The following is a 23283-nucleotide window of genomic DNA, read 5'->3' as shown; positions in this document are numbered from 1 at the left end:
CTGCAGGTCTTCAGCATGCCCCCTAATTTTTCAGTTTTTTACATGTTACCCCCTTCTATTAGAATGTGAGCACCTTGAAGACTTAGCACAATGCGTGGCATGTGGTAAACATTTAAACTTTATTGACTGACTGACAATGATCATCTCTATGCAGATGATTCTTCAGTCTATATAAACAAGACTCATTTTCCTTTGTCCTGCACTCCAGTCTGACATCACAAATTACATATTGGACATTTCAAGATGGTATTCCCAATTCTCCATGTACACAACAGAACTCATTATCTTTTTCCCACAATCTAATTCTCTCCCAAACATCTCTACTTCACTTGAAGGCACCACTATTAGTTCAGAACTTGGACGTCATCCTCAGGTTCTCACTAGCACTCACCTCATACATCCACTCAGCTGCCCACTCTTGGCATGTTTCCGTGAGATCTCTCTGTTGATCAGACAGCCCCCAGTCTGATTCGGGTCCTCATCACCTCTCATCTGACCTACTGTAAATGTCTCCTCATCAGTCTCCCCACCTCAAGTCTCTCCCTTCTCTAATTCATCCTCCATACAGTTGCATAAGTGACCTTTCAAAGCACGGATCTAGCCATGTCAATTCCCCACTCAGGAAATTCCAGTGGCTTCCTATTACCTCTAGGACCAGATATAAAGTCCTGCATTTTGGCATTTAAAGCCCTTCACAACCTGATGTCATCCTACCTTTCCAGCCTTATTACATCTTGCTTTCCTTCCCATATACTGGTCCAGCCAAACTGGCCTCCTCTTACTTCCTCATACACAGCCCTTCACTATCCATTTCCATGTCTTTGTACTCACTGTCCCCCAAGCCTGGAATCTCTTCCTTATCTTAACCTCTTAGAATCCCTGCTTTTCTTTAAGACTGATATCAAGAGCTGCCTCCATGGCTTTCCCTGATCCCCTGCAGTTGCCTTTCTCCTCTCCAACCTCCCCCCCCCCCCCCCCCCCCGCAACATTATAGGAGAGTAAGGATTTATATAACATCAGTCATGTGCCAGATACTGTGTTAAGGGATTTACAAGTACCTCATTGGATAGTCACAAAACCCTTTGAGACAGATTCTATTAATATCCCCATTTTACAGTTGAGGAAATTGAGGCAAACAAGTTAAGTGACTTGCTCAGGGCACACAGTAAGTGTCTGAAGCTGAATTTGAACTGTGGTTTTCCTGACTTCAAGCCCAGCACTCTTATCTGCTAGACCACCTAGCTACCATTATAGAAGCATGAGTTCATATCATTTACTATAATTCTTTTGATTCTTCCATTCATCTGGTCAGCTGGCCTTGCTCCTGCACCTTTGTCTCCACCAATTCCTCCTGTCATGCCGTGTCCTTTAGCATTTGGCTGTAGCCCATCTGTTCAGTTATCTCTGACAATACTGCTGCTAAACCTCCGAACAAACCGTTGTGGAGTGCTACATGCTGATTTCAGGTGTGCTGCCTTGGATGATGGAGGGGTCAGGCCCCCTCCACTATGGGACTGAGGAGGAATGCAGTACGGGAGAGTTGCATCATAGCCATAGGCCCCAAGCATATAGAGTGTTGAGACAGGTGGTTTGCCTTGGGCGGAAGGTCCTGTCTCCTTCCATGTCAGTGTCCTTGGGCAAAGTCCTGTTTGTCCCATGCTTTTTAATCTAAAATACCCTACCTTCCAGCCAAGCCTGACAACTCTCCATTCCTGGGACAGGCACCTTTGATAGCCCAGTTCCTTGTTCCTGTAGACCGATCTCAAAGGCCACCGTTGTGAAAATGCTCTTTAGTTTTGTTGTCCGGAAGTGATCTCTCACTCCTCTGCTCTCTCAGGGCATTTTGCGTTTCTTGTGGTATTTATAGGCAGTTTTATCTAGGGTTAGAGGTGTGTTTGTCTTACCCTACATATCAGAGTGCAGAAGAAGAAAGAAAGCTGGGGGGAGCCAATGTCATAAGTATTCCTGTAGTGGGGGCATGGGGTGTTCCTATAATCCCTGGAGTCCCAGCTGCCGTCTAGCCACCTCCTGTCTAGCTCCCCTTTACTATGGCCATCCTCTTCTATCAAGGTTACCTTCCACACAGGGCAGTCTGCCTGGCCTAAGCACTGCCACCATGTGGAATACCCAGGATCCACAGCAAAAGCGGCATAGGATTGTCACTCACTCAGGTCCTCAGGCTCTATCTAGACTCAGTGGGGCACAATGCAGAGTGCTAGGGGTCAAGAAAACCCTGTTTCATATCCTGACCCTGATCCTTATTACCTGTGTGACCTTGAGCAAGCCACTCAGTGACTTCAAACTTCTGAGGCTTGTGAGACTCCAATGCACCAGTGTCTGTGAAGCACTTTGAAAACTTTAAAGTGAGTGAAAAAGCATTTATTACTAAAGTGTTTACTATGTGCCAAGAACTGGGGATAATTATAGAAAAGTACATATAGAAGAGATTTCAGCTAAAAGTCAGATGGAAAAGCCCTGCAATGACAAAGCAGGTGGTGATGCATCTTCCATTAATTTCTAATCAATCCTTACTGGGTTCTAATGTTGAATCATTGGATAGTGACAAGAACTTTAGTGGTGAGAACTTTCTTTTTCAGTTCTTTAGTAACTGTGGCTACTAAAGAGGCAGGAGTTACAATATCTGCAAAGAAAATTATCAGGTCATATGCTTAAAGGGTTGGGTCCCTGGACCAAGGATGAAAGGGTCAGGCTGGAACGGGGTACGTGTGTGTCTTTGTGTGCGTGTGTTGCATGTATGCTGCTATTCCCAGGGCTCTTGGGGTTCCAAAAGGAACAGGATCTTATTTATTTTTGTATATTTCCTAGAACCTTGTGCAGTATCTTATCATTAGTAAAGGTTCAATGTTTTTTGAAAGAATAAGGGTTTGTTCAACTTATGCTTAAGTTGAACAAACACTTATTCTGTGAAGCAGTCAGTAGTAATGCATAATATCTGTTATCACTATTGATGAGGAACAGACTGTCAAGTGACAGCCACAAAGCTGCTGGAAATATTTTCTAAACCAAGACTTCTGACTCCATGTCCAAGTTCTTTTCATGACCCCTGACTGACTCTTCAGGGGTTAGTAGATCACTGTTATAGATCATTTTGACAGAACTACCCTCTACCCTCCATCTTCCTTTGGCCATACTACTCTTTCTAGTTTATTTCTATCCATGCAGATCAGCCCCCTTCCGATTCTATCTTCTAGTCTCTCCAGTATGTCTGAACACAGCAGATGAACTATATCTGGTCATTGTTTTAACAACAGGCTCTCTGAAAATGCATAACACACTTTTAAGTTTAATCTGCATTATTAATATTTTTTCATCTCTTTCTTAAGTTTAGACAATAAGCAGTACAATAAATTATGCCCTGAATTTTAGTGTTTGACAATTTCCAAGGTGCAAATGTTGAAAATTTCCCACTGAAATTTAACAATTGACCCTCCCTGGTTCCAGCTGGTCCCTGATTTACAACCCTCCCCTCCCATTCTCCTTGTTGTGAGTTGGCACTTCCTTACTACTACACAGCTACTTTTGGAAAGCCTTTGCAAGACATGAAGTGGGAAAACCACCATTCTTGAGATAGTTCCTTCCCTTAGAACTCTGAAATAAAGAACACCTTGAGAGGAGTTGGCGTGAGCCTCAGCTGTAACCAGGTGGCCAGTAGGGGGAGTTCCATCCTTACAGTGCCAGCCACCCGTCAGGAAGGCAAAAGTAAACCCTCTCTCTCCTCCCCCACTTCCAACACACACCTCAGATTGGACTTGGTTCCATATTTGGCCTCTACTGTCTGCTTAAAGTCTTTGCTGCCACTTCTTATAGATCTGTGTGTGCTTTCTTTGCCCTTCCTTTCCTCTGGATTCCTTCATCCTCGGCAGCTTTAGCTTGCAGTCAAGAGGAAACTGGGCTACATCTCTGATGGCCTCCAGGTGGTTGAGATTTCTTTTTGGAGAAAGGGAATAGCCTAGGTGACATCTGAAGGCTCTTGCCAATTTCCCTGCCCAGTTCTTGTTCCTCATCCCCTAGTGATGATAATAATAGCTCATATTTATAAGGAGATTTTTAGTTTATGGAGTACTTTACATACGTTATGGGGTTCTAGCACATGTGCCAACCCCATCAGCTTGCTTGGCTGATGCAACCTCCATGTGGAGGATGCTTGGGACATTTCTTCTAGGAGAATTATAATGAAGCATAAGGGAAATACCTTGGAGGGCCTGTGAAGCATGTGTAGACATTTCTTAACTGTTTTTGACTGGGAATGGGAAGCCTCTTTGATGGGCGGCAGAGGCATTCAAACAGGCCTGTTAACTTCAACTCTTTTCTCTTTTTAGACTCGTTCTCAGGTGGGGAGGGAGGCAGGTTGGAAATGTAACTCCATGATATCTGATGAAGGGAGTAGAGTCTTTGACCTTGGGAATTTTGAAAGGTTAGGAGAGCAAGCTCCAGGAATCCAGGAGTCCAAGTCTGAGCTGAGTTCTGTGGCATCAGTGCCCAGAGAGAATAATTATTGGGATGCTAGGCCAGTGGAAGCTGAAATGAGATCTCTTCCAGAAGTCATGTCACATCTGGACATGAACTTGATGGGACCCGTGCTATGTTGAAATTGATCTAAGTTATGAGTTTTCTTCCTGCCAGAGAGTAAAGTGGTATTTGGGAGAATATACATCCTAAGGAGGAAGGGAAGGGAACATTTATATGATTGTTCTTGTTGTCTTTGAAGTAAATATCTATTTTTAAAAGCCAATTGACATTAAATAGTTAAATGAAATTGAGGTGCTAGTCACTGTCCCCCTAACAATGGAAGGAACCCATTAGTGGAGGCTTGAGCCAAGGACATTGCAAAAGAAACAATTCCACAGAGCCCTCAAGATTGCAGATGTAGCCTGCCTAGCCACAGCACACACCTCATACATATCTTACCTCATTACCCTACCTGTAACCCTATATGAAGTCAGGATCCTAGGCCCATCATATTGTATTGTGGTTCTAGAAAACTGGACATTACTACAAAGGCCTGTGGGTAAACTGAAAAAACTATAGGGAAGTACTCCTTTGAAGGAAAATGGAAAATGCCTACTAAACTAGAAGTACTTGTTCCTAGAATATTCCAGTCATGACTTAAGTCCCTGTGCCCCACTAATTATACCTTTCTAGCACAGAAGAATCACTACTGGGTCACCTCAGGAGTTGAGAGTACTCAGTCCCCTGATTCAGTTCTGGGAAAGCCTACCTCTAAGGTAAGGGATTAGGGGAAGAGGAAGAGGAAGGGAATAAGAATTTGCATAGCACCTTCTATGGGCCAGGCATTGTACTAAGTGTTTTTGTGAATATTATCCCAATTGGTTAACATTTCACACAGTAAATGACTTATTAAACCTTCCTAGAGAAAAATTACTTAAGACTTGGGTTAGGGTCCCACCAAAGGGAAGCGTTAAAGTAATATTAAAGATACAAGTAATTTATCCTCTACCCAAAAGGAATGCAAAACACAACATCACAAGTACACATTAATGAAAACAGACTTAAAAGAAGATTCAACAACTACAGTTAAAATCTGCAGGGAGGCCAATATTTAAAAACCCCATATGAATACAAAGCAATATTCAGTACTGCTTATTAGGTAATTTTACACTTCACCTTGGCTGGGAACTGTTCTTACAACTCTGCTAGTAAAATGGCCAGCCTTGGACAAGTCCTCTTGTTGGTGGCTGACTTCTCCAGGGCAGGAACTTCCCCTACCACCAGGCAGCTTCAACCTGAGGGGACTCAAAGCTTCTTTACCTTTTGAACTCACAGCACTTCCCAAGCATGGTCATGTCCCTCTCAGGGTACCCATTCATATAAGATGAGGAAAGAATAAATACAAGAGAGGCAAAAGAACTGAGGTGAACGCTTATCAAAAGCAGAATGTGTGTCCACAGTTGCATAGAGGCCTGGTGATTGTTAGAGGCAGTCAATGCTTCCCTCATTTAACTCTTAGGAAACAACTCAAAATAGCCCTTACACCCTTAGCCCAAGGAAAGGAAGAGAATGGCAGAGAAATGGGTCAGTCTTTTATTGTAGGCCTATGGAGTCATTGGTTCCTCTGGCCTAGCAACTAATTAAGAGACTACTGGATTTGCCAGGGGTGAGAGGGTTCAATGTTTTCTCTCACCTGCACCAAATGCTTTCTCTGGCTTCTTTCAAGCCTCAGCTCAAATCCCACCTTCTGCAGGAAGCCTTTGATGATCCTCTCTAACTGCCAGGGTGTTCCCTCTGAGATTATCCTCTTTCTACTCTGTGTATATAGTGAATGTACATGGTTGGTTGGATGTTGACTCCCCAGTTTAATTAACGTATTGAGGGCAGGGAACTGTGTTTTTGGCCTTCTTGGTATCCTCAACACTTAGCACAGTGCCTAGCACATAGTAAGCACTTAATCAATGCTTGCTGATTGACTGGAGCTGGTGGCAAAATCACAGATTAGTCCTGTCTGAAAGCCACGATGAGTTCCAAGCATTACAATATTAGAAAGTATTATAAAGTTGTGCAGTGAATACTTGGGGATGATACCTAGAGTATGATGCATATGTAACTTTAAGGGCTTGAACTCTCTTTGATCAGAGTACTATAACTGCTTTAACATTTGTCTGGGAGATATGGTGCTTCCTCTGGCCAGTGATTGAAAATGTGTGTACACCCTGACAAGTTAAGAGTTAATTTGGTTTTGCTAAACAGTACAAGAGGCCTTAAGAAGTAGAGAACAAAATTCAAAGCAATTAAATATGCAGCAGGCACACTAATCATGATCCCAAACTAGTGACTCCCTAACAGCTGGTAGAACAAATGTGACTTTATAGGAGACCAATTAGATAAAAGACAGCTCTCAGGAGGCAGAAGCGTCTTTATGAATTTTAAGCTTCCAAATAAATTGACATGAGAAATGAATGGACATTCTGAGGTCCCCTGAACATGGTAATTAAAGATTTGGGTTTAGCCTTTAAAACTTTGAATTAATTATGGCAAAAATCTGCACATATTTTAAAAATAAATAAATGTGTATACACATGTATGTGTACATATATACACATACAGATATGTATGTACATAAATGAACATTACCTTGTCTGCACATTACCTTCCTGGCTTCCTGACTGTTCCATGAACAAGACACTCCATCCCTCAATTCTGGGCATTTTCTATGGCTGTCTCTCATGCCTGGAATGATCTCCCTCCATTATGATTTCTGACCTCTCTGACTTCCTTAAAGTCCCACCCCCAAACCCCACCTTCTACAGGAAGCCTTCCCTAATCCCTCTTAAATTTCAAAGCTTTCCGTCTTTTAATTATTTCTAGTTTATCCTGCAGGGAGCCATCTTCAGTCATCTTGATCTATATCTTTCCACTGGACCCAGATGACTGTAAAGGAGAAAGTGAGGCTGGTGACTACACAGCCCTCCCTCACTTAAATCTAATTCACTCACAAGTCCTGGCATCACCTCCCTGATGTCGTCGTCCTCCTTAAGAATGAAGAGAAAACAACAGCAACCACCACAATTCATCCTGCATAGAGGTTTTGTTTTTGTTTAGTTGTTTTTCAGTCATGCCCAAATCTTGGTGATGCCTTTTGGGGTTTTCTTGTCAAAAATACTGGAGTGGTTTGTCATTTCCTTCTCCAGCTCATTTTTACTGAGGAAACTGAGACAAAAAAGGTTAAGTGACTAGCCCAGGATCACACAGCTAGCAAGTACCTGAGGTAAGATTTGAACTCAGGTCTTCCTGATTCCCCATCTGGCCCTCTATTCACTGTGCCACCTAGCTGCCACCACATGTAGTTTGCTTTGTATATATATTTTTGCATGTTGTCCCTCTCGTTAGATCATAAGCTTCTTGAGGTCAGGGGCTGTTTTCTCAGCACATAATAAGCACTTAATAAATGTTTTTTACTGATTGAGCAATCCCTGTCTCTCTGTCCCTATCAGATTGGAAGATGGAAGAAAAAGCAATTTATTACAGAGCTGTTTGGTACTGTGCCACTTTAAGACCATAGAGATACCCTACAATTCACAAGAACTGGTAACATTTGGAATGTTATCAAAACATTAAACAGGCTGCCCATACTATATTTAAATAATGAATTTGTTTCCTGGAACCTTGAACATGTATTATGCTACAGTTATAAACAACCCCCACTACTTCTGGTATTGATATAAACTGAAAAGGTAATTGCACCTTCTTGAGCAGGTTGTCTCTGCTAGGTGCCTTCACTCTTTCTCCTCTCCTTTCTTAGCCCTCCACAGTCTGGTTTGTGACCTAATCATTCAAATGAAACTGTTCTCTCCAAAATTGCCAAGTGACCACTTTAAAAAAAAGTTTTTATTGATGTCTTTCTTTTCAAATTTTATCGTAATTTCCCCTAGAATCCCTCCCTTGCCTCTCCCCAAAATCCAGACCATTTAACAAATTTCATTTTTTAAAGACCAAAAAGAGGGAAAAATCAGTATGACTGATAAATATATTGCAAGTTTGAACATATGTGCAACATATAAACAACATTTGTGGATCTCCCATCTCTGCAAAGGTGCAAGTGTCTTCTCACATCTCTTCTTGTATGCTATGCTTGATCTTTATAATTTTGTTATATTCACTTCTGGCTTTTTTGAGGTGGATCTTTGTGCTTGCCTTGTACTCATTATGTATGTTATTCTCTTGACTCTCATTACTACAAAGCATCATTTCATGAAGATCTTTCCATGTGTTCATAATATTCTCTGTATTCGTCATATTTGTGACATTTGTCATTTCTTATAGCACAAGTGATGTAATATTCATAAAGTGCAATTTGTTGAACCATTCCTTAATTGACGGGCTTCTTCTTTGCCTCCAATTCCTTATCACAAAAAGTGCTACTATCAATTTTTGACATATTTATATGGACTTTTTCTAAATCGATGGCCTCCTTACCAATGATCTCTGAATTGCCAAATCTAATGACCTTTTCTCAGTCCTCATTCTTCACCTCTTTGCAGCCTTTAAAGCTCTCAGGCACCCTCTTCTGGATATTCTCGCCTCTCTAGATTTTCATGACATACCTTTCCCCTGGTTTTCCTCCTACCTGTCTCACCTTTTTCCTTCTCTGTCTCTGTTGCTTTGTCTTCATCCAGATCATGCCCACTAACTGTATGTGAACCTCCAAGACTCTGTCTTGGGCCCTCTTCTTTTCTCTTTCTGCTGTCTCAATTGGTGATCTCATAATTTCCCTTGGGCTCAATGATCAGTTTCTGTGCTGATAACTAATATCTGTCTTAGGTAGCTAGGTGGCACATTGAATAAAGTGCCAGACCTGAAGTCAGGAATACTTTTCTTCCTGAATTAAAATCCAACCTCAGACACTTACTAGCTGTTGTGGAACAATAGCACTCCCTTTTCTGAGCTCCAGTCCCCCATCACCAAATACCTTTTAAAACATTTTGATCTGGATGTCCAGGAGGCATCTGCCCAAAGGAGAACTTATATCTTACTCTCAAAAGCTTCCCCCTTCCCAACTTTCCTTTTACCATCCAAGGTACCAATATTCTCCTAGTAACCCAGGCTCATAAACCTGATATCATTCTTAACTCATTCACATCATCCCACATATCCAATACTTTGTTAAATCTTGTCATTTCTACTTTTACAATATCTTTTCATATTTATCCCCTTCTCTCCTCTCATACTGCCACAACCCTTACAGAGGCCCTCATCGCCGCTTGCCTGACTATTGTAATAGATGCCTAAAAGGTTTCCCTGCTTCAAGTCTCTTCCCACTCTAATCCATCCTCCACTGAAGCTGCCAAAATGATCTTAAGTGTCTGAGATGAGATTTCAACTCAGGTCTTCCTGACTCCAAGGCCAGCAGCCAATCAACTTCATACTCCCTCCACAGGCACAGATCCCAACTCTGCATTCTAAACCAGTGCAATCAATGATGGTGCATTAGCCAATATCTCAAGGCACAATAAATATATTCTTATGGCAAAGCTTATTGTTAATGATAGTGGGTGTAAACCATATTTTGAAATAATCATTTTGATAATTTTAAATTTTTGGAGGTCATCTAGTCAGATCTGATTAAATCGTTGTTTTTACCTTATAATGTGGCTGATAAAGAGCTTGTACTAGTAGAAGTGTCAAGTCTGTCATCTTCTCATTTGTCTATACTGGCATTAGTATAAAAGGTTACAAGCCAAGACCAAAGTGGAGGGAGTGTTGGTGCATGATTTTCTGTTTGCAGATGATTGTGCACTTAATGCAGCCTCTGAAGCTGAGATGCAGCAAAGTAGGGATCAATTCTCTGCTGCCTGTTCTAATTTTGGCCTAATAATTAACACAAAAAAACACAGGTGCTCCCTCAGCCACTACCACACCATCCATATGTGGAAGCATCGGTTACAAGAAATGGAGAAGTTTTGAATGCTGTGAATAGGTTCATTTATCTTGGTGGTGTACTTTCCAGGCACGTACACATTGACAATGAGGTTGATGCATGCTTTGCCAGAGGTAGCTCAGTGTTTGGAAGGCTCTGAAAAAAGTTTTGGAAGAGAAGAGACATTAGACTGACTACCAAACTGAAGGTCTACAGAGATGTTGTGCTGACCTCATTGTTATATGCTTATAAAACATGGACAGTCTACCAGTGCCATGCCAGGAAACTGAATTGCTTCCACTTGAACTGTCTTAGAAAGATTCTGAGGATCACCTAGCAGGATAAGGTACCAGACACTGAAGTCCTTGCTCAAGCTGAACTGCCAGCCATTCAAACTATGCTTCAGAGAGCACAACTCCAATGGGCTGGCCACGTTGTTCGAATGCAAAATGTATGCTTGCCAAAAAGACCATTTTATGGATAACTCACATGGGGCAGGTGATCACATGGTGGCCAGAAGAAAAGATACAAGGACACTGTCAAGGTCTCTCTCAAGAACTTTGGATTTGACTGTGCAACATGGGAGATACTGGCACAGGACTGCTCAGGATGGCATGCCCGCATCAGAAAGGGTGCTATGTATGCTCTTTGAGCAAAGCAGGATTGAGACAACACAAAGTAAATGCAGGATTCGCAAATTTGGGTTATCCACCCCAAATATTCACATGAACCATCTGTGCCCAACATGTGGTAAAGCATTCCGAGCTCATATTAGTCTGATCAGGCACAGTCAGACACACTGAAATTTCACTTTACAAAGGCGATGTCTTTTTGGTCCTCTTCAAAGATGAAGGACAACAACTAACCATACTGGCATTATTTCTAATCATCACTAGTAATCAGTCAATAAGCTTTATTAAGCATTTACTGTGTACCAGGAATTTTGCTAAGTGCTGGGGATTCAAAGAAAGGCAAAAAGAGCCTTTGTCCTCAAGGAGCTCCCAGTCTGATGGGCAAGACAACATTCAAACAACTATGTACAAACAAGATTTCAGTCATTTTTTAGTTATATCGAACTCTTCATGACTGTATTTGGGGTTTTCTTTGCAAAGATACTGGAGTGATCTAAATTCCTTCTCTAGCTTATTTTACACAGGGGGAAACTGAGGCAAACAGGGTTAAGTGACTTTCCCAGGGTCACCCAGCTAGGAAGTGTCTGTGACCAGATTTGAACTCAGGAAAATGAGTCTTTCTAACTCCAGACCTTGTACTCTATCACTTTGCCACCTAACTGTCTCACAAGAGAGATATATACCAGATAAATTGGAAATAATCCCAGAGGGAAGGCCCTAAGATTAAGGGGGTCTGCAAAGGCTCCTTGCAGATGGTGAGATCTTAGCCAAGATTTAAATGAATTTAAGGAAGCTAGAAGGAATCTTTTTAAGCCATTTTATGAGGGTTAGTTTAAAACTAGATAATATAATCTGTAAATTCCCTAAATTGGGCATCTATACACTGCATAATGTCATAATATGAAGAAAGCAAAAGTGAGAGCAGCATCGTCAACACCCCTCTATTGTGGAGTTCCCGCAGGATATCTCAAATATCACATCTGACATTTGAGCTGAACTGAACATCTTACATCTGAACTGAAATGGCAGTGTCAATTTGTAAATTAAATATTAGTGAAGCTTAACATTTTCTTCTCTTAGAAATTTTTTTTTTATAAAAACAGAAGTTCCAATATTTTCTTCCTGCACCTTAATGTACCACATTGGGTACCCTCTAGGGTTCACATACCCAACTTTAGAGAACGCTGACTTGGTACAAAACCTTGGCACAAAACAAAGCAGGGTCATAGCCACCCCGTTTTAGAGATGAGGAAACTGAGATTCAGAAATGTGCCTTTTCTAGGATCATAAAGTGTCTGGGGCAGAATGTGAACCTAGATCCTCTTGCCTTCAAGTTCAGAGCTCTTGCCTCTACTCTACAACCTTGTGGAAACCCACCCAGACCCATCACTCCCTGCTCCTGGGAGGGTATCCCATAATCCAACTTCAGAGCTTCCCAGATAAAGCAAATATCTTTTCTTTCTGATGGACAGATATGGGAGGAATATTTTGAGATTCCCAAGCCAGGCAAGTTAGGCTAGTTTTTCGTCATAAGGTATTGAAACTGTCCCTGTGGTTTAATTGATTCAGACAATTTACTGCTCGTTATTACCTGAGTAAACAGTGACAGCAGTAATAAAATCAACAAGAACACTAGCAGAGGCTGGAATTTTTCCTCAAATCTTCAGACAACATATCAGCAGTGTAACCAACCAGAAAACTTTACCCAGTGAATCAACTGTGTCTCTACTGAACATTCTTTTCTTGATCTGAATATCTTTCCCCTGTTGTTAGCTATTAAACTTTTAGAAATTAAGACTGTAAGTATTTTATTTCTTTCCCATTCCAAACCTAAGGCACTCAGCTGGCCTAGTCAGACATAGATAAGCTTGGTCAGCCTTGGTTCTGAAACAAGAGTGAGGGAAAAGGGCTCACTGTAACATTCACTTAGAGAAGCTTGAAGTGATGGTGGAGGAGACCACTGCTTGGTTAGCTGCACTGTTGGGGAAAAGCCAGGTATTTGGCTTGAGTTCTCTACACCACAATGCTATTTAGAGTAAGGGATGGAGGGAGAAAGCATAATGTACTTCTTGGATTTGGATAGTTTTTTGTGGAAATGGGCAAATAGAGACGGTTCTAGAGAATCTCTGAGAAAGAAATCCTTCAAAGAAAAGTACTTGGGGAGAATACAGGTCTAAGAAGAAGGAGCCCTCAGAGAAATGTGCTTTCTGAAATCAAAGCCAGCCAAAACCTCTTCTTCCCCAGCAGTTAATTTACACACGATTATTATTAAGATTTTGAGTTTGACAGTTGGAAGACCCTGATAGTTAGAGTTTGCGAGTGAATATGGAACAGTTGCACAAGCAGCATATCTACAGAAAAGTGAATTATGGTTTCTTGCTTTAAGATAGAGGTATGTCACTTCACACAAGATGTTGCACAATGGCGAAGTCAAGAAAGAAACAGAAAAATCAGAGCAAGGACTATGCCCTGATGCTTAAAGAGAGCTAAGCTCAACTGAATAGAAGGTTCAGAAATGAGATTTGTCCCTGCTGCCTGAAAGGAACTGAATTCAGTTGAGTTCAGTAGAGCAGCTGGCTAACAGAAAAGTAGCTGAAGCTATTGCTGAAAGAAGAGTCTAAAGACTCCATTCCCTCCACCTAGATTGACAGAAGTCTATTGCTGGGAACTGAGATGATTGGAGGAAAAGCTTTGCTGCTGGCAACATGAGAAGTATCCTCTGTTGTTTATCAGAGCTAGCTAGGGAAAGAAGACTTGTTTGACATACCCTTTACTATCACCTATGGCTTGATGGGATGGGGGAGGTGAATTCTTAAGAGCCCAACTAAGACAACAGATCTAAATAGTCCTAAAGATCCCTTTGCTAAAAAACTTGTAACACCACCTTAAGAGCCTAATTGAGGAATGGTTTGAATGGAAAAACAGCAGAGAATTAGTCCACCCAAAGGCAAATTGTGGTGTAAACTGTTTTCTGAGGAGAAAAAAGATGTCATGGCCTGCAGTCCAGAGCTGTAAGTTGCCCTGAATACATGTGTTTCCCTCATGTATCTCCCTGCTAGTTTTCCCATTGTGTGTGCCTACACTGTGCATTGGTGGGAGAGTGCAACCTATATGTGCTGATTACCATGTTGTGGTTATTTTTCTTTGTGTTTTGTTTAGTAAATGTTTCATAAGTAAGATTCAGTGATGTCACGTTTGTTAATTTTTTTAAATGGGAAGCATATCAGTGGGCATTCAGGAGCTACAGTTCTTAGTAGCAGTTTTATAGCTTCTCCATACCAAGGTTACTACCTAGAATCCTGAAACCTCATTGTAACAATATAGCCACCTCATCTGCCGCTGTGAGTTCAGGCTTGGTGATGGATCCAACCCAGTACAGAGAGAAGACAAGAGTTGTGGAGAGAGGTACCATTCTTACGCATGTCACACTCTTTGGGGACTCATCCAGATTTATTTTAACACCCTTTGTATTAGCTGCAACCCACTGGAAAATGTCCATTCCTGGATTTTTTCTTGGATACCTTAGTTTCATAGGAATCCTCTAGAGATAAAAAAATATGCAGTGTATTTTTGGAGTCATTTTTCCAAAGTATTTCCTTTATAAATCAAAGTTTCTGTGATGTAATTTTTGACCTTTGGGATATTTAAGTAATAATATTTACTGTACTTTACTAAGAGCAGGTGGGGTTAGTGAGTAATCTGTTGTATTCCTAGAGACTTGGTACTTTGCAATGCAGATAAAGCCACAAAGAGGACCTTTGGTTAAAAGAGTACCCTCTGATCTAAGATAGAGCAGATTGGGGAATTACTAATGATAATTTAGGGAGATGCGAAATACTAGGAGATATGAGGAGAAATATAAAAACTTTAGCTGTTTTGTGAGTATATAGGCCCTCCTCAATTTCCTTGTAAGTTAAGGATTTCAGAAAGTAGTTGGAACCTTATTACAAAGCCTCTTACAGGGGATGAGAAGATATTTCAGAATTAAAATTATATTAAGGGAGTATCTGAGCCACCCAAATCTCTCTGTGCCTCAGTTTTCTCATATGTAAAATGAAAGGCTTGGACTCTATGGACCCTAAGGTTCCTTCCAGCTCTAAATTTTTGATGTTATGAATCTCCAGAAATGGCTACAGAAGTTAATAGGTTTTCCCACTCAGTAGCACATCATGTGTTACATCACAATGGAATCCCAAATCTAAGTGAGGATTTCTCTCAGGAGATGAGACACTGAAAGTGGAAAAAAGGCAAAAGGAAGAGAGCCCAGAGCAACCTAATCCTTTGGATCCCATTTCAAGAAAAACCAAAGAGTGATATCTTAAGCAAATTAGGGGAGCACAGAAAATGTTACGTGTCAGATCTATGGATGAGGGAAGAATTTGTAACCACAAGAGAGATAGAGAGCATTACAGGATGTAAAATGGATAATATTAATTACATTAAAGTTTTTGCACAAACAAAACCAAGACTTACATGAACTGATGCAAAGTGAATTGAGTAGAATCAGGAGAACGTTGTACACTAGAATAGCGATGTTGTGTGATGATCAACTGTGAATGACTTAGCTCTTCTCAGCAATGCGATGGTCCAAGACAATTCTGAAGGATTTAGGACAAAAAATGCTACCCACCCCTGGAGTAAGAATAGAGTCTGAGTGCAGATAAAAGCATGTTGTTAAATTGCTTCCAGTCGTGTCAGACTCTTTGTGACCCCATTTGGGGTTTTCTTGGCAAAGTGACCTTGCACAGCCCTCCTTCACTCAAATCAAAGTCAACTGCAAGTCATGTCATCATCTTCATGCCATGGTCCTCTTCGAGAATGAAGGACAAACACAACAACACAACTGGAGTGCTTTGCCATTTTCTTCTCTGGCTCATTTTACAGATGAAGAAACCGAGGCAAACAGGGTTAAGTGAGTTGCCCAGGGTCACACAGCTAGTCCCACTGTGCCACCTAGCTGCCCAGATAGAAGCACACTTTTTAACATTTCTTTTTTTCCCCTTTCTTTTTTTGGGAGGATCTGTGTTTTCTTTTGCAACATGGCTAATAGGGAAATGTGTTTTACATGACTGCACATGTATAATTGATATCAAATTGCTTGCCTTCTCAAAGAGGGTGGAAAGGGAGGGAGGGAGGAGAGAATTTGGAACTCAAAATGTTTAAAAATGAATGTTGAAAATTATTTTTACATGTAATTGAGGAGAGGGAGGGAGGAAGAGAGAGAGAGAGAGAGAGAGGGATAGAGAGAGAGAGAGAGAGAGAGAGAGAGAGAGAGAGAGAGAGAGAGAGAGAGAGAGAGAGAAGAAATACATCTAGCAACTTCCTTTCTTTTAGTCCAGCCTACAAAATGATAATGATGAGGGTTGCTGGGAGTGAGTGGCAGCCCTATCTTACATTCTGTCACTTTGTTATAGTCTAATTTTTTTCAAATTGCATCTGCTCAGGGAGAGGGGATAAGGCTGCATCCAGGATGCTGGGGTTAAGTCCTCCCCTGGGGTACAGAGAGTTGAGGCCAAGACAGCTGTTTGCTTCAGGCTGGATTTGGCAAGGCAGATGGTAATATGTCTCCCTGGCTCATCCCCATTCCCCTCCACACCCAAAATGAATCCCTGGGATGCTGGTCCTGACAATGCAGTCCCTACCCTGCAGAACTGCTACACCTGTACCTCAGAGGATGGTCTTGTGGGCTGATGATATGATACCTCCCCATGTCAGACTGCCTTCTACCTACTCCTGACCCTCTTAGTGTTCAGTATGGGGGCCTCCCCCACTGCCCAACCTCTCTGGAAATGCAGGAGGGGAGGCTGGGGCATTATCCCAACCCCCACTTTGACTGAGCTTCAGGCTCCTGGGCCCCATGGGATCAAACAGCTGAGCTATTTCCAAGGACCAGCTCCAGCCTCAATTTCATTCAACCCATTAGCAGTAGTGACTTCAGCTGAACCTGAATCCCAGGACCTCATATGCTTTCCCCCTCACTCCTCCTGCTGAGCTTGAGTTGCAGGTCCAAGAGGATCCCTTCGTTTTGCCTCATGGTCTGAAGTGGGCTTCCATGTTTTCTGGTCCAGTGGGGAAATTTCTAAGTGAGCCCTGCTACTCCACCCCTCCAGCAGGGGCAGAGCAAACCCTTTCCTTGTTTCTTCCTTTCTCTCTTCAGCCCTCCTCTAACACCCTCTGGGCCATCTCCAGTCATCCTGATGAATATCTGGTCACTGGATTCAGATGGTTCTGGAGGAGAAGTGAGGCTGGTGACCTGCACAGCCCTCCCTCACTCAAAACAAAATCAAGTGCAAGTCATGTCATCATTTCTCTGATGGCATGGTCTTCTTCAGCAATGAAGGATGAACACAACAATCTGTAAGTAGACACAGTTGCCTGAATGGGGACCCAGCTAGGTGGGTAACTCAGCTCCTCCTCTCCTGACTGTCTCCCCCTCCCCTTCCTTCTCCTCTCCAAAGGAAGGTAAATTTGGATGGCCAGAAGATGCCCAGTTAATTTGGGGTTTACTGACTAGATTTCTTCCTCTCCTCTCCTGTCCTCTCCTGTCCTCTCCTGTCCTCTCCTGTCCTCTCCTGTCCTCTTCTCTCCTGTCCTGTCCTCTCCTGTCCTCTCCAGTCCTCTCCTGTCCTCTCCTCTCCTCTTCTTCCTCTTCCCCTTTCCCCTTAAACCTTAATGCACTCTGAAGCCCATAGATTGGACAACACTAGGTCCCTGCCCAAGCTCCACTTAAGGGCTGTTTTCTGGACCCTCTTGGCTTAAGAGTGATTATCAATAGTAACTGTTGCTGTTTCCCTCCCAGCCTGATGTAGTTATTTTTCTTTGTCTCATTAAAGGGACTATCCCCTGACTACTTCTTAAACAGTCCTATTCAATAAATGGGCATTTCCTCACCCTAAGTGAGGACCTGCATAGACCTTGCCCTAAAGAGGCCAAGGTCTCCTATTGCATCCTGGGACATCTCCAGTCATCCTGATGAATATCTGGTCACTGGATGCAGATGGCTCTGGAAAAGTGAGGCTGGTGACCTGTACAGCCCTCCCTCACTCAAAAACAAAGTCAAGTGCAAGTCATGTCATCATTTCTTTGATGGCATGGTCTTCTTTGGCAACAAAGGATGAACACAACAACAACACCCTCACGGCTGAAGAGTCACTGCTATAGAAGACAGATTTGCATCCTTTTGGGTGACTCAGAGCTAGTCCTTAGGGAGGACCCAGGGAACCTTTGGCTCTCAAGAGGTCATGGCCCTAGGGAAGTGACCTAATTTCAGACTTGGCAAAGTGGTAGGATGGGTGCTTCTTACCACTGGGATAGACAGAGACATCTGGGGCTAGGAGACCTTGAGCAAGTCACTGAATTGTTCAATGACCAAATGAGAAGTCACTTCCATATCTTGACTGATCTCGAGAAATCCTTCTCAGAACTCACATTGTCACCACGGTAGAAGGGGGTAAGGCAGGGTGCAGTGTGTGGCTCCTCTCCTGCAGCAACTTCTTTCCACCCTCATACTCAAGAGCAGAAGGAAAGGTTCTTAGTTCCTTAAGTCAAAACGTTGAGAGATGAAGCTGAGCATTTATATAGGACCTACTATGTGCCACGCACTGTGCTAAGTGATTTGTTTCTGAGAAATAGGTGCTGTTATTAATCTCATTTTACAGTTGAGGAAACTGAGGCAAACAGAGGTTAAAGTATCTATCTAATATGGAAATATGTTTTGCACAATTTCACATGTATAATTAATATATTGCTTGCCTTCTTCATGGGGGGATACTGAGGGAGGGAAAGAATTTAAAACTCAAAATTTTTAAATAATGTAAAAAACAGTAATTTTAAAAGAAATTTATTTTCCCAGGATCACATAGCTAGGAAGTATCTGAAGTAGAATTTGAAACCTGGTCTTCCTGATTTCAGGTTCAGTGTTCTATCCATTGCACCACTTTGTTACTGTTCAATCATGTCTGACTCTTCAAGATCCAGAATGGGTATTTGTTTATTGGTTTTTGGAAAAGATACTGGAATGGTTTTCCATTTCCTTCTCCAGTGGATTAAGGCAAAGAGAGGTTAAGTGACTTGCCCAGGGTCACACAGCTAGTCTGAGACTGGATTTGAACTCAGGTCTTCCTGACTCCTGGCCCAATTCTTTGCCCACTGTACCACTTAGCTGCCTCCAAATAGAAATTATTTGCTGGTGAAAAAGGGCTCAGTTTGCCATCAATTAAAGTCCACAGATGTCTGAAGACTGAGTTTGGGGGAAGGTAGACCTGAGGATCCTAGAGTTCAGTGATTAGGGTCTAGCTCTGCCCAGGACATAGGCTATGGGGAAATTTAAGCAAGGGGGCATTGTTTTCTTTTGATGGAAGCCCCAGGTAATCTATGTTGGCATGAAAATGGAGGGTCTCCATTTTACAGGTGGTGAAACTGAGGTAATGACTAGAATAGAAACCACCAGAAACCAACTGGCATAATGAGCACACATTTATTAAAATAATTATTTAATTTAATTGACTAGATCCCTGCCTGAGGGTTCCTGTGTTTCTGGCCTTGTTCTCCTGTGCTAATAGCCCCAGGTACCTGGAACCCAGAAAGGAAAGTTCTGGCCACCAAAGTCCTTGGCACTGTCAAATAGTTCAGCATCAGAAATTGATATGATTTTATCAGTGGAAATGACATTAAAGGAGAAGTATTAACACTTGTTTTGCCACTGCACCCTAAGGATCATGGGACTTTTCCATCTGACTTGACATTGAAACTTTCCAAAAGTGTGGTCTTGCCCTTTAGAATGTGGTGAGCATGTTGAGGGCAGGGATTGTTTTCCTTTTCTGTGTCAGTGCTTTGCACATAGTAAGCATTAAATAAATGCTTTATTTGTTCATTCATCCATTCATTCACTCGCTCACTCACTCATTCGTTCATAGGGCAGGAGATCTTAACTTTCTTTGTGTCTTGGACACTTCTGGCAGATTGGGGAAGTCTACAAATCCTTCCTCAGATTAATGTTTTTCAAAAATGGCAGGAAATGCTAAATTTCAGTCAGTGAAACTGAAATTAAATTTTAGTTAGTGAAAATAAGGTGGTTTTTTTTTTCCCCTATAACAAGTTCATGGACTTGGAAATCTATTCATGGACCTTGTAAATCCCAAGTTAAGAACCCTATCTAGAGAATAGAGTCAACTGGATTCATCATTCCCTGAACCACCCTGTGGGGGGTGGTAATTAGAGACCCCTCTGACCTAGGCATGTGGAGTTCAGACAACCATGAGATTTAGCAGAAGGAGAGAGCTTAGACATCATCTCTTCTATTTCAACAGATAGGAAAATAGGCCCAAAGGAGTAGATTTGTCTAAGGTCACTTAGAAGTACTTAGCAGAGAGGAAAAGAGTCATAGTGGATAAAGCCCTGGGCTTGGTTTGGGGAAGATCTGGATTCAGGTCTCATGGTCTCAAGACGCTGAGGGTGTGACACTAGGGTAGTGGGGAGGATCCAGTGGAGAATCTGGTAAGGAACTTTGTAAGCCTTAAAATGCTATGAGTCAATTTTTATTATTTTTCCTGACCTTCTGTTGGCTTCATTAACACTGAGGACTCCAGGTAAGGAACTACCCTTACAGATGCAGACCTGTCTTCAGTGTATAGTGTATAGTTTTAGGAAGTTACCTAGGGTACTACCAGGCTAAACTGATAGGTCCTAGGTCACATAGTCAATAAGTACAAGATAATTATTTTTTTTAAAAAATTATTCTTTCTAATAATAACAAATAGCAGAGTCAGAATTCAAACTCAGGTCTTTTGACTCCAGAGCCAGAACTCTTTAAGGTATTGCTAGGTGACCCAGTGGATAGAGAGCCAGACTTGAAGTCACAAAGACTCATCTTCCTGAGTTCAAATCTGGCCTCAGACATTTACTAGCTATGTGACCTTGGGCAAGTCACTTAATCCTATTTGCCTCAGTTTCTTCATCTGTAAAATGAGCTGGAGAAACAAACTACTCCAGTATCTTTGTCATTATTATTGTCATTTCAGTCATGTCCCACTCTTCATGACCCCATTTTTTAAATGTGTTGTTTTCTAGGAAAACCCTAAATAGGATCATGAAGAGTCGGACATGACTGAAACGATTGAATGGCAACATCGATTTTATACCAAACTGGATGACCCCAGATGTGTAGAGGAGAGCAGGAGTACTCTCAGCTTCTCCTTAGGGACACAGAAAGATTCTCTAGACTTCTTCTGTCATGCCCCAGAAGCCCCTTCACCCTGAAAATTGACTTCACACACTGGAAATACCCTTCACCCTTGCAGCCTCACCCTCTCATTGTTTGGTTCCTTCCAGAACCGCCATTTTAAGGAAGATGCCCAGAAAGGCCATGTCGTCTTTTCTCTCCAGCCTGCATTTCTGACTCCCTAGGCTTTATCTTCCACCATCAAGCACTGGATACCATCTCCTTCTCTCTTCCTCCTTTTAGCTTCCTTTTTATGAATTGCCTTCTGCTATTAGAATATAAGTTTCTTGAGGGCAAGGACTTGTCTTCCTTTTTCCTTGTATTGTATCCCTAGTGTTTAGCACAGTGTCCAACACATAGTAAATGTAATTAATTCTTATTGATTTGACTTTTTCATCACCACATTCAAGTCGTCCATCCCCTCAGCAATCAAGTCCCCTCCTACCCTTACCTGATGGATTTCCTTCATCACTGATATATCTTGGTGCTCTTCCTACCTGTACTGTTCCGCTCAGTCATCCATGTCCTGTCCCCATGAGTGCACCCAGCACTGTCTTGGTGACCTGATCAGCTATATCTACACATGTGTCTACCCAGATGATTTAACAGCCTTACTCTCCTGAGTTTCAGTCTCATATCACCAACTGCCTACTGGACTTTCCTGGGCAACGTTCTTTTGCCAAGCCCTATCTTTACAATATTTCTCATTATATATCCCCTTCTTTCCACTCATGTAGTGACCACTCTGGTACAGGCTCACCTCATTTCAGGCCCTCATCACCTTAGGCCTGGATTATTGCAATAGTCCACTGGTTGGCCTGCCCAACTTATTTCTCTTCCTTTCCAACCCATCCTCCCCTCAGCTGCCAAAACGATCTTCCTAAAACACAGGTCTGACCATGTCACTCTCCTACTCAGTAAACTTCAATGGCTCCCACTTACCTCTACGATAAATTACAAAATTCTTTGTTTGGTTTTCAGAGTCGTTTGGATCCTTCCTGCTTTTCTAGTTTTTTTACATTTAAATCTTTCTATGTATTCTACTATCTAGCCACACTGGTCTTATTGAACTCAAACTTGTATCTCCCGACCTCCCTTCCTTTTCACTGGCTATCCCCCATGACTAGAATGCTTTCCCTCCTCCTCTCCCTCTTGTGGCCTCCCTGACATCCTTCAAGAGTCCCTTCAGATCCTTCAGATCTCTTATGCAAGAGGACTTTCCCAGTCCCCTTCTCCCCTAGTGAGACTAAGGCTGTTGAATCATCTGGGTAGACATACATGTGTAGATATAAATGATTGGGTCACCAAGACACAGTGTTGGGTGCACTCATAGGGACAGGACGTGAATGACTGAGCAAAGGAGACTGAGAAGTACTAGGGGAGATTTTATTGTTTTTGTTTGGTTGTTTCCAGCTGTGTCTGACTCTCCAGGACCCCATTTGGGGTTTTCTTGGCAAAGATACTGGAGCGGTTTGTCATTTCATTTTCTAGCTCATTTTACAGATGAGGAAACTGAAGCAAACAAAGACTTCCCCAGGCTCTCACATCGAGTAGATGTCTGAGGCTAGATTTGAACTCATGAGGATGAATGTTCTTGACTCTAAGCTCAGCACTCTATCTACTGCATCACCTAGCTGTACCGTCCCCTTGAGATTACCTCCCATTTATACACTATATATCTTGTATAGGTGTTTTTCATATTGCCTCTCCCATTAGGCGAGTTCCTTGTGAGCAAACATCTTTTTTCTTGACTTTCTTTGCATCCTTAGTGTTCAGCCCATTGCCTAGTACATAGTGCTTAATAAATACTTGTTGACTGACTAGCTTTTCACCCCTCCCTCTCTCTTCCAGAGCCCAAGAGTGACTCAAAATGGATTTTCCCCAAATTCCTATCCAAGGAATTCTCAGTTCAGCCTTTTCCCCTTCTCCTGGCTCTCCCATATCTCTGTGGATCACAGTACAGCTGGTTACCCTGGAGATAATCAGAGAGATGCAGGCAAGCTGGAACACTGAGCAGACTGTGAAGGGAGGGTTTGGGA

The sequence above is a fragment of the Notamacropus eugenii genome, chromosome 2, assembly GCF_028372415.1.
Source record: "Notamacropus eugenii isolate mMacEug1 chromosome 2, mMacEug1.pri_v2, whole genome shotgun sequence".
NCBI classification, from domain to species: Eukaryota; Metazoa; Chordata; class Mammalia; order Diprotodontia; family Macropodidae; genus Notamacropus; species Notamacropus eugenii.
Note: the sequence above shows the minus strand (reverse complement) of the source record.